The sequence below is a fragment of the Schistocerca nitens genome, chromosome 10 (genome assembly GCF_023898315.1).
Source record: "Schistocerca nitens isolate TAMUIC-IGC-003100 chromosome 10, iqSchNite1.1, whole genome shotgun sequence".
NCBI classification, from domain to species: domain Eukaryota; kingdom Metazoa; phylum Arthropoda; class Insecta; order Orthoptera; family Acrididae; genus Schistocerca; species Schistocerca nitens.
In genome coordinates, this window is record NC_064623.1 from 39,464,075 (window position 1) to 39,477,328 (window position 13,254).

The following is a 13,254-nucleotide window of genomic DNA, read 5'->3' on the forward strand; positions in this document are numbered from 1 at the left end:
CTTTGTTAGCAGTGGGTACCATGCAGGTCGATACCTCTGACGTTGTGCGGTGCTGTTACTCGGCGGCTGCCGCTGGGTGCCGATGTTGATTTCTCGGTCAGAGTCGTTTTGTGTTCGATAGGTCGTATATCAGATTATATATATGAAGATGGTGTCTGTTCTTTTGGAAGTGTCCGAAAGAACAGATACCATCTTCATATATATATACATATATATACATGGTGGTCCATTGATAGTGACCGCGCCAGATATCTCACGAAATCAGCGTGAATGAAAAAAACTACAAAGAACTAAACTTGTGTAGCTTGAATGGGGAAACCAGATGACGCTGTGGTTGCCCCGCTATATGGCGCCTCCGTAGATGAAACGGGTATCAACTGCGTTTTTTTAAAAAAAGGAACGCCCATTTTTTATTACATGTTCGTGTAGTACATAAAGACATATAAATGTTTTAGTTGAACCACTTTTTTCGTTTTGTGATACTTGGCGCTGTAGTAGTCACAAACATACGGCTCACAATTTTAGAAGAACAGTTGGTAACAGGTAGGTTTTTTAAATTAAAATACAGAACGTAGGTACGTTTGAACATTTTATTTCGGTTGTTCCAGTGAGCCCCTGTCCAGTCGTCCCACCAAGGAAAAATCCCTGCCAGCACCAGGAATCCAACCCAGCTCCACCGCGTTATGGTCTGCTGTTGCGTTGTCCACTCGGCTACGGAGTGTTTTCGTTGTTGTTTTCTTTTTTTTTAAAAAAAAAAGATATGGTGTGGCTCCACGCCCACATCGGCATGATGGCTAACACAAAATGTTTACTGCGATTTCTGCATGTTGTTGTTGTTGTGGTCTTCAGTCCAGAGACTGGTTTGATGCAGCACTCGATGCTACTCTATCCTGTGCAAGCTTCTTCATCTCCCAGTTCCTACTGCAACCTACATCCTTTGTGCCCCGTGGCAGAATTGTACAAAACGTTCAAAGTCGTCGCCATGCAATTCCTGGTGCATAGAAATATGGTACGGGTGCAAACGATGTTGATGTAGCATTCTCAGCATCGACGTTTTTGAGATTCCCGATTCTCGCTACTGATGTACGGATTAGCCACGACAGCAGCTAAAACGCCTGCTTGGGCATCATCATTTGTTGCAGATCGTGGTTGACGTTTCACATGTGGCTGAACACTTCCTGTTTACTTAAATAACGTAACTATCCGGCGAACGGTCGGGACACTTGGATGATGTCGTCCAGGATACCGAGCAGCATACATAGCACACTCCCATTGGGCATTTTGGTCACAATAGCCATACATCAACACGGTATCGACCTTTTACGCAACTGGTAAACGGTCCATTTTGAAACGGGTAATGTATCACGAAGGAAATACCGCCCGCACTGGCGGAATGTCAGGTGATACCACGTAGTCACGTTTGTGACTATTACAGCGCCATCTATCACAAAGCGAAAAATGTGGTCCAACTAAAACATTCGAATTTCTTTACGTACTACACGAATATGTAATAAAGCCGGCCGAAGTGGCCGTGCGGTTAAAGGCGCTGCAGTCTGGACCCGCAAGACCGCTACGGTCGCAGGTTCGAATCCTGCCTCGGGCATGGATGTTTGTGATGCCCTTGGGTTAGTTAGGTTTAACTAGTTCTAAGTTCTAGGGGACTAATGACCTCAGCAGTTGAGTCCCATAGCGCTCAGAGCCATTTTTTTATGTAATAAAATGGGGGTTAGTATTAAAAAAAAAAAACAGTTGATATCCGTTTGACCTATGGCAGCGCCATCTGTCGGACCAACCATAACGCCATATGGTTTCCCCCTTCAAGCTACAGAAGTTTCGTTCTTTGTAGTTTTTTCGTTTGACGCTTATTTCGTGAGATATTTGGCCCCGTCACTATCAATGGACCACCCTGTGTAATCTGAATGGCTCGGTACGTAACTCACAACGCGTTTGAGTTCCTTAGAGAACGGAGAAGACAGACGCTAGAGTGACCCACACATCATGGCTGACGCGAGGACCACTGTCCAGGGCGTGGTCTTCACTGACGCGGGGGGACAGCTGAAGGCCGGGTGGACTGGCCGTTCTCTCCCGTGTAGCAGCGTCGCCTCGCTGACCCCCGCTCCCGTAATTGCTGTGCCCCGGGCAGAGGCGGGCCGTGTATTACCGTATGGCCCTGCTGTCTCACACCACATACACCTCGCTTCATAACAACTGAGTGGCCGTGACTCATTCCTGATTACACAACAGCTACCGCATACTATGTGTGACAGTTTTAGGCAAATCTCTCACGTGTTTGGATGCATACACGGGCTGTAGAATGGAGAAATATATTTCCAAAACTGATGGCGTACAGTACAAGCTGGCAGTCATCTTTACCGTAAAAGGCATTCATTGATTCAAGTTACACTAAGTGATCACATACACGATTAACCAATTCCAAGCCCAGTTACTACGGGCGACTTTCAGTAACTAATGCAACACACCACTTTTCTGAAGGTAGGTCGGTTTTGTTCAGGACCCCAATCCATCATATTATTCCCCCAGTATTTTGGCTACAAATTCCTATTTTTTAACATAATCTCCGTTCAAGACGACGGCCTTACACTTACTGGGAGGGCCTGAGGCCCGCGTTGTACCAGTCTATTGGTCGACGTCGAAGCCAATGTCTTGGTACATCAGTAACCTCACCATCATTCAAGGTGGACTGCATCCTCCACTCTACCAAACATATGTAAATCGTAAGGCTCGATATCAGGTCTGTATCGTGGAAGAGGAAGAACAGTCCACTGAAGTTTTGTGAGCTCCTGTTGGATGCCTGGACGTCGATGACTTGCATTGTCACGGATAAGGATAAGCTCAATGATGACTAACTGAAACCCTTAGCTGCCGACAGGTGTTGTTGATATACCTCGATGTGGACAGCTGAAAATGTGTGCCCCGACCGGGACTCGAACCCGGGATCTCCTGCTTACATGGCAGACGCTCTATCCATCTGAGCCACCGAGGACACAGATGAATAGCGCGACTGCAGGGATTTATCCCTTGCACGCTTCCCGTGAGACTCACATTCCCAACTGTCCACAATTCTACATATGTAATGTACCTTATAGACATTTGCCCATTCACTGTCGGCAGCTAAGGGTTTCAGTTAGTCATCATTTATTCCAGGGAAAAGCTGCACGGTCTTCAACAGTATTCTTTTCTTTCGAGAACAGTTACTGTCTTCATATATAAGGATAAGTTCGTTTGTATTTTTGTGGCGACAAAAACGCTGATGTTGTCACTTCAGTCTCCTGAGAGTAGCACAGATCGTTGCACCATTAGGAATGTGTGTAGAATGGGGAAGGCGTGCGATCTATGTGAGTTTGACCTAGGGCAAATTGTGATGGCCCGGAGGCTCAGAACGACCATTTTGGAAACTGCACAATCTTTCGGGTGTTCGAGGAATGTTGTGGTGAGTGTCTTCAACACGTGGCGAAACAAAGGTGAAACCACCCAGATGTCAGAGGTTGGGCGACTCGGAAGTTGGACGACAATGCCTCATTACAGACGTCGGGCATCGTAGGCTGGGTTGGCTGGCAAAGCAGGACAGACGGAGAACTGTGTTTGGACTAGCATCAGACCTTAATGCTGAGCAGAGTACAAGTGTGAACACACAGTGCACCGAACATTCATAACGATGGACCACCACAGCCGACGACCCATTTATGTGCCAATATTAACATCTGACATCGGCACCTACCACTGAAATGGGCACGTAACCGTCGGCGCTGGACGTTGGCGCAGTGGCAGAGCGTTGCATGGTCTGATGAATCCCGATACCTTCCCATCATGCCGACGGGAGGGCGAGAATGCGTCGTCTTGTAGGGGCGCAGCTCCTTGACATCTTCACTGTTGGACGGAGACTATCTGGCGGCGTCTCCATTAAACTGTAGCGAACGTTCACGTGGGATCCAATTGGTCCAGTGCTCCTCATGCAAGGCACCATGATGGTCAACGAGTATTGTACACTGGTTGCAGACCATGTACACACCTCAATGACGATCATGTTTCCCGACAGCAGTGGCATTCTTCAGCATCCATGTCACAAGGCCAAGAGTGTGATGGAGTGTTTCGACGAAGACAGTGGCGAATTCCAACTGATGTGCTGCCCCCACTCGCCAAATATGAAGCGATGGAACACATCTGGGATGTCATTGAACGTTGTCATCCCGGCATATAAAGTAATCAGGTGACTTGGTTGTGGATATGAGGTGCCAACTTCCTCCAACGACCTTCTAAGGTCTCACTACTTCCAAGCAACGACCGCTGTTGTCCGTTTCAAGTGTGGAAATACCGGCTGTTAGGTAGGTGGCCATAATGTTCTCTCTGATCAATGTACTTCAGTTCTTGTCTATCTGTAAAGTTTTTATCTTAGGCACATCCCTTTAGTACGGTGAAGGTTATTCCCTGCTGTCTTAATATATATCCTAACATGTCGTCAGATCTTCTCCCAGTATTTTGCATATGTCCCTCTGCTCACCGATTCTGCAATGAACTTCCTCATTTTCTATCTCATCACAGCACCTAATTTCCAACATTCCTTTATGGCATCACATCTCGACACTTCTACTCTCTTCTTTTACGGTTTACCCAGAGTCCATGTTTCACTACCATACAATGCTGTGCTCCAGATATACAGTCTCAAAAATTTCTCCCTCAAATTAAGGACTACATATGATACTAGTAGACTCTCCTTGGCTGGAAATATTAGAATTTTATTGCTTTCAGAAATATGCATCAAATTTAACCCATGACAGTATCCTTTCACCCTGAACAAATATTTCATTTCAGTTATTTATTTTAATTTTTTACAAAATAAACACAAGAGTTAAGCAACCCTAAATACTAACAAGGCGTCACTTGCTTGAGTTGGTCGTTATTGTCCATTACTTGGAAATTTTCTAATCCTTTCTGTTTGTTACACGCAATGTTTACATCAAGTCTCTCTGCATTCCATGTCATTGTCCAATAACCATTCTTTCTTGTAGGCAACATCATCGTCAGTGGACGAACTTCTGGTGCTACCATTCCCATTCGACAGATCGTTTGTGTACACTGAGAACATTAGAGGTGTTTTGTAACCACTCTCTTACGGCCCTAAGTCGTAACTTAAGATGTTTTAATAATAACAAATATTTAACATAGAGTATTAATGTTGTAATAATTAGATTATTAAGAAACTATAGGCTACGGAAGCTAAACATGTGCCTTTTTTGTTTTCCTTTTGTGACAGATAACGATGTAGACTTTTGTTTCTCTCTTTCTCCTGTTCTTTTTCCTTGTGCCCTTTTGTGTCGATCTGGAGAGCACTGATATCTACCATTGTACTGCAAAAGTTCTGCTCTATGGACATTAATTGAAAAGGAAGATAGTATAGGATTTTATTTGACAAAGCTTCAACCTGCGAAAACCTGTGAATATTGCTGGGCACCTAATTAACATTGTCAAGTTTTAATGGAAGTGATTTAGTTAGACAGAAAAAATAATTAATTTGTAACAGTTTTGTGAACATTTATAGACAATGACTTCAGTAACGGAAATTATTCAATAATATTAAGTGGCAAATTTACGCTACGCATCATAATCGCAGTCTACTTGTCTCATTGTTTCCGACGATACTGAAACTTGAAAAATGAACTGAAACTCTTTTTAAATCCGTTCAGTTGCTATAAGTGATAATATTTATCAGATATCAGTGATTTTATAATGACACTGACTCTTAAACATCGATATGACTAGAATATAAGCTATATATTGTGGCGTCTCCTGTGCATGACAATTAGAAAATTTACACGTTCACATTACCATGGCGCACCCGCTGTGTCATTTTCGATTGCTGCGAACATTTGCTGTCCATTACTCGCTTTTATATGGAACTAATTTGTGTCTGTCAACATAATCAAGGATGGTAGTCGACGGTGTGATACAAAGTGTAAAGAAACTGGTAGACAGCTAATCTTTTGCTACATATAGGACTTATCGACACATTAAAAGAACTGGGCTATTCGATACACTCCATAAATTTACCATGCGAGACAGTCAAGTTCGAAATTGTACTTTCGCATTCAGTATAGTTTTAACGACACGAATAAAATAGTTTTGTGCACTTATATACAGAATACGTGTTCAGACATGGACCTCACGTCCGACCAGGCAATATGTTTCCAGCCATCAACAGTCCAACGTCGGTGCTGACGGGCCCAGGCGAGGCGTGAAGCTTTGTGTCGTGCAGTCATCAAGGGTACACGGGTGGGGCTTCGGCTCCTATAGTCCAGATCGATGACGTCTCGTTGAATGGTTCTCACGCTGACACTTGTTCATGGTCTAGCACAGAAATCAGCAGCAATTTGCGTAAGGATTGCACTTCTGTCACGTTGAACGATTATCTTCAGTCATCTTTGGTCCTGTTCTTCGAAGATTTGATGTTTTATCGGATTCCTGAGATTCACGGTACACTCGTTAAATGGTCGTACGGGAAAATCCTCACTTCATCGCTACCTCGCAGATGCTGTGTCCATTGCTTGTGCGCTGTCTATAACACCACGTACTAATTCACTTAAGTCTTGATAACCTGCCATTGTAGCAGCAGTAACCGATCTAACAACTGTGCCAGACACTTGTTGTCTTATACAGGCGTTGCCGACCGCAGCGCCGTATTCTGCCTGTTTAGATATCTATGTATCTGAATACGCATGCCTAAACCAGTTTGTTTGGCGCTTCAGTATATATATATATATATATATATATATATATATATATATATATATATATACGATTATATATATATATATCAAACAAAATTATATATATCAAACAAAATTTCAGATACCGTTCCAGTACATATATGAAAAGACTAGAGTAGTGGAATGCAGTGTTGTTGTCATTATTTCTAAGCAGTCCATGAGGAACTTTCGGAGATCCGGAATTTTTAGTAAACCAACGTCTACGTTTCTACAGAAAAGAGATATGTTTTTAATCGCAGATCTCCAAAATTTTTTCACCGATTGCTTCCAAATTTTGACAGTTTTGTACTGGTATACGTGAATGATTTTATGTACCTACTTTTTTAGCTATATGTAGCTAACAAATCATTTTGTAAAACATAATAATGAAACTTTGTTACAAAAAAAATCTCAAAAAGTTACACACGCACTATATATACGAGGGCCGTTCAGAAAGTAACCTCCGGTTGATTTAAAAAAATACACCAAGTTAAATAAAAATATTTTAATATATACATCTTACAACTACATCTTTGCACTATTTTTCTACATAGTCTCCATAGCGATTGAGGCACTTATCGTATCTCTTCACAAGCTTTGAAATTCCTTCTGCATAAAAATCACCCGCTTGTGCCTGGAGCCAGCCTGTGACCGCATCTTTGAGCTCTTCGTCGTCATCAAACCGCTGTGACCCGAGCCATTTCTTCAAATGCATGAAGAGGTGATAATCACTTGGCGCCAGGTCTGGGCTGTAAGGTGGATGGTTGATAACGTCCCACTTGAAGGACTCGAGAAGGGCCGTTGTTCCTCGAGCCTAGTGAGGACGGGCGTTATCGTGCAAAAAAACGATACCGGAAGTCAGCATACCACGGCGTTTGTTCTGTATAGCCCGTCGTAACTTTTTTATTGTTTCACAGTACACGTCTTGATTAATGGTCGTACCACGTTCCATGAATTCAACCAACAACACCCCTTTGGCATCCCAAAACACCGTTGCCATCAGTTTTCTGGCAGAAAAATCTTGCGAGGCTTTTCTTGGTTTGGTAGGCGAATTTGAATGTGCCCACATCTTTGATTGTTCTTTTGTCTCAGGGTTCACGTACTTAATCCAGGTTTCGTCACCGGTCACGATTCTGTTTAACAATGGTTCTCCTTCGTCCTCATAACGTGACAGAAAGTCTAATGCAGAGGCCATTCTTTGAGTTTTGTGGTGGTCGGTAAGAATTTTGGGCACCCATCGTGCACAGAACTTACGGTAACCCAATCTTGCTGTCACTATCTCGTACAAGAGAGTCTTAGAAATCTGTGGAAAACCAGTAGACAACTCCGACATTGAGAAACGTCGATTTTCACGAACTTTTGCATCAACTGTCTGAACGAGTTCGTCAGTCACCAATGATGGTCTACCACTCCTCTCTTCATCATGAACGTTTTCTCGTCCACTTTTAAATAAACGTACCCATTCACGGACAACTCCTTCACTCATAACTCTTGGTCCGTACACGGCACAAAGCTCACGATGAATAGCTGCTGCAGAATATCCTTTGGCTGTAAAAAACCTTATGACAGCACGCACTTCACATTTGGCGGGGTTTTCTATTGCAGCACACATTTCAAACTGCCACAAAAACTAAACTAGCGCAGGTACGACGTTCACTCGACCACGGCTTGATGCCGACTGACCTGTTGAGTGCGTGAACGCAAAGATGGCGTCGCTACTCCCCCCACAACCCGCACTGTGACCAATCGGAGGTTACTTTCTGAACCGCCCTCGTATATATATATATATATATATATATATATATATATATATATATATATATATATATATATATATATATGCGGGTAGGAGGGGCCTGGGGTCAGCACACCGCTCTCCCGGCCGTTATGATGGTATTCTTGACCGAAGCCGCTACTATTCGTTCGAGTAGCTCCTCAATTGGCATCACGAGGCTGAGTGCACCCCGAAAAATGGCAACAGCGCACGACGGCCTGGATGGCCATCCATCCAAGTGCCGACCACGCCCGACATCGCTTAACTGCGGTGATCTCACGGGAACCAGTGTATCCACTGCGGTAAGGCGTAAGAACGTTCACACTTCAAAAATTGGACACTTTGTGCTCGATGAAGGACGTCTTGTAGTTGAGAGACTAAGCTAAAATTTCGTACATACAGAGTCTTTTATCTTTGGAAGAAAGCAAGGAGGGGTGGGAGCTAAACATTCAGAAAACTGAAAAATAAGGGCCACACTGATGCTCACAGTCTACACACTGCCACCTTGGAAATAGCCGTAGTATTTACTACCAAAGCACGTCATCCGTCCCGTTCTTGATGATCACACACTGAGTTCTCCGCTGACGTAATGAGAGCAGCTGGGAAATTAAGCTCCACTCTTCAGGGTTTACACTTCCTGTGATCGTACAGCCACCTACGGTTAGACCAAATTACCACATACTTGCGACTGTAATGATGAATCGTGAACGAAACGAAAAAAATTAAGTGCTAATAAATATGGAATGCCCCCCCCCTCCCTACAAAAAAAAAAATATCAGTATGAATACGGAGTAAGGACTCTCCGAAAGTCAGGAGAAATTCCGAAAGCGCTCACAATATCAACGTACATTAATTATCTGTATCTCACAGAAGTGCTACTCAGATCCATAACTAATAGAGCCACAACAGCAATGTCCATTAATTGTCTGAATCCCACAGATGGACTGTTCAGATTGGTGCCTTATAGAGCCACAATACCAACATCCATTAATTTTCTGTATCACACAGGACTCCTCAGAATGGTAACTAGTAGAGATACTACCATGTGTGGATTCTGGCTGTGAACTTGTCCGGCAGAAACATCACGAGGATACTGGCGAAGCGATGCCTCAAGCACTAGGGGGATAAACGCCGAAGCTGTTAGAGAAAGCAGCTGGGTCCCCGCCGTTGAAAATATTCCAGTGTGTCTCACCTGGGTTGCGACTAGAACTCGCCACAGCTCCTCGTCGCGAGAACTGTGCAAGTTAGGACACACGAAACAAGTTCAAAGCGTCGTCCGGATGCAAATTCAGGAGCTCCAAAGCCCGTCCGCTGCGGCAGAATTATGCAAATTGGGGTCCCGGGTCCCGGGACAGCTGTTGCCCGAGGGGAAAAACTCTAATGGATGCGACCTGTCAAAAAAATTCCGTTTCGCTGTCTTTTTACGACGTAGCATTACATGTGTAATAACTGGCTGGGCTGCGCAGCGGGTAAGTAAAGTGCCTCGGTCCCAAATTACGGAAATTCTTGCGTTCCCACAAATTTCCACCGCGGTTGAGAAATAGTGTGATACGTTAGCGGAGAGAGTGTAATGGTGGCGCAACCACAGGCCGTCGTCTACACTGTTACGAAATACAGAGTGCTTATAAATTAGTTATACAAAAGTAACCTTTAATTCTGAGAAAGGTAAATAACTTGCAGGAATATTTGATAGGCCACTGAATGCAGTATATCTTCAGGTCTTACTCCTGCCGTCCGCAGCTCGTGGTCGTGCGGTAACGTTCTCGCTTCCCACGCCCGGGTTCCTGGGTTCGATTCCCGGCGGGGTCAGGGATTTTCTCTGCCTTGTGATAACTGGGTGTTGTGCAATGTCCTTAGGTTAGTTAGGTTTAAGTAGTTCTAAGTTCTAGGGGATTGATGACCATCGATGTTAAGTCCCATAGTGCTCAGAGCCATTTGAACCATTTTTTTCTTATTCCTGCCTGAAGCTTTTAGTTTACAACGTTCCCGCTCCTTGTCATACCTTTTGTGTAGAAATGCTTAGCAAAATGAAAACATATAATGATTTTCTTAATGAAATTGTGCTCAGTGGCGAAGCCATCTTTCGTACTTGCTGCAAACTGAATCAGCCTAATCTTCGGATATGGGGTGAGCAGAAAGCTAACAACCAAACGGTTATGTACGGTACTCGCGTAAGGTATATGGTTTTTGCGCTGTAAGCTGTAAAATGCTCTCATTTTTGCCAGGGCAACGGCCTTGCCGCAGTGGATACACCGGTTCCAGTTAGATCACCGAAGTTAAGCGCTGTCGGGCGTGGCCGGCACATGGATGGGTGACCATCCGGGCCACCATGAGCTGTTGCCATTTTTCGGGGTGCACTCAGCTTCGTGGTACCAATTGAGGAGCTAATCGACCGAATAGTAGCGGCTCCGGTCAAAGAAACCCATCATAACGTCCGCGAGAGCGGTGTGCTGACCACACGCCTCTCCTATTCGCATTCTCAGCTGAGGATGACACGGCGGTCGGATGGTCCCGATGGGCCACTTGTGGCCTGAAGACGGAGTGCCTTTTTTTGGTTTTTTGACGAGTCAACTGCAACTGGAACGTCGTACCTGAATACGCTTTAACGTTGTACAACGTCTCAATTACAATACAATACGGGCACAGAATTTAATTTTCAGGAAGATGGCATGCCACCACATTACATCGTGTAGTCGTTGCGTATCTCCGTAGGAATGTGCCGACTTGGACTGAACGCGGTGGAGCAATATCGTGGACACCACCATCGCCTAATTTAACCACAATGGACTTCAGTGTTTGGAGTTACAATAAAGACATCGTTTGTTCAAATGGTTCAATCGGCTCTGAGCACTATGGGACTCAACTGCTGTGGTCATAAGACCCCTTAGAACTACTTAAACCTAACTAACCGAAGGACAGCACACAACACCCAGCCATCACGAGGCAGAGAAAATCCCTGACCCCGCCGGGAATCGAACCCGGGAACCCGGGCGTGGGAAGCGAGAACGCTCCTGCACGACCACGAGATGCGGGCACATCGTTTGTTCCTCAGCCTCTGGGAAACGTCACCGAGCGGCGACAACGGACAACACAAAGTTTCCACCATGCATTAAGGCTTGTTCCAAAGCATTTGTTCGGAATCTGATTATAGATGGGACATTTCTCTTGCCGCAAAAGGTAGCCACAGTGGACATTTCTAAATAAAACGTAGAGAACTACTGCATTCAGTCCTTATATTTCTGTAATTTACTTTACTGGCCATTAAAATTGCTACACCATGAAGAAATGAAGATGATAAACGAGTATTCATTGGACAAATATATTATACTAGAACTGACATGTGATTACATTTTCACGCAATTTGACTGTATAAATCCTGAGAAATCAGTACCCAGAACAACCACCTCTGGCCGTCATAACGGCCTTGATACGCCTGGGCATTGAATCAGACAGAGCTTGGACGGTGTGTACAGGTACAGCTGCCCATGCAGCTTCAACATGATACCACAGTTCATCAAGAGTAGTGACTGGCGTATTGTAACGAGCCAGTTGCTCGGCCACCATTGACCAGACGTTTTCAATTGGTGAGACATCTGGAGAATGTGCTGGCCAGGGCAGCAGTCGAACATTTTATGTATCCAGAAAGACCCGTACAGGACCTGCAACATGCGGTCGTGCATTATCCTACTGAAATGTAGGGTTTCGCAGGGATCGAATGAAGGATAGAGCCACGGGTCGTAACACATCTGAAATGTAACGTCCACTGTTCAAAGTTCCGTCAACGCGAACAAGATGTGACCGAGACGTGTAACCAATGGCACCCCATATCATCACGCCGGGTGATACGCCAGTATGGCGATGACGAATACACGCTTCCAATGTGCGTTCATCGCGATGTCGCCAAACACGGATGCGACCATCATGATGCTTTGAACAGAACCTGGATTCATCCGAAAAAATGGCATTTTACCATTCGTGCACCCAGGTTCGTTGTTGAGTACACCATCGCAGGCGCTCCTGTCTGTGCTGCAGCGTCAAGTGTAACCGCAGCCATGGTCACCGAGCTGATAGTCCATGCTGCTGCAAACGTCGTCGAACCGTTCGTGCAGATGGTTGTTGGCTTGCAAACGTCCCCATCTTTTGACTAAGGCATCGAGGCGAGGCTGCAAGATCCGTTACAGCCATGCGGATAAGATGCCTGTCACCTCGACTGCTAGTGACACGAGGCCGTTGGGATCCAGCGCGGCATTACGTACTATCCTCCTGAACCCACCGATTGCATATTCTGCTTACAGTCATTGGATCTCGACCAACGCTAGTAGCAATGTCGCGATACGATAAACCGCAATCGCGATAGGCTACAATCCGACGTCTATCAAAGTCGGATACGTGATGGTACGCATTTCTCCTCCTTACACGAAACATCACAACAACGTTTCACCAGGCAACGCCGGTCAACTGCTGTTTGTGTATGAGAAATCGGTTGGAAACTTTCCTCATGTCAGCACGTTGTAGGTGTCACCACAGGCGCCAAACTTGTGTGAATGCTCTGAAAAGCTAATCATTTGCATATCTCAGCAACTTCTTCCTGTCGGTTAAATTTCGCGTCTGTAGCACGTCATCTTCGTGTTGTAGCAATTTTAATGGCCAGTAGTGTATTTACCTTTTTCACAATTAATTGTGTCCTCGGAGTATTTCGCGACGGCATACATGAATAAA

General features: G+C 44.8%; 1 pseudogene; it reads left to right on the top strand.

The window, feature by feature from the left end:
- The first annotated feature begins 10,760 nt into the window (after positions 1-10,760).
- LOC126210962 (5S ribosomal RNA) lies at positions 10,761-10,878 on the top strand (annotated as a pseudogene).
- The last annotated feature ends 2,376 nt before the right edge of the window (positions 10,879-13,254 follow it).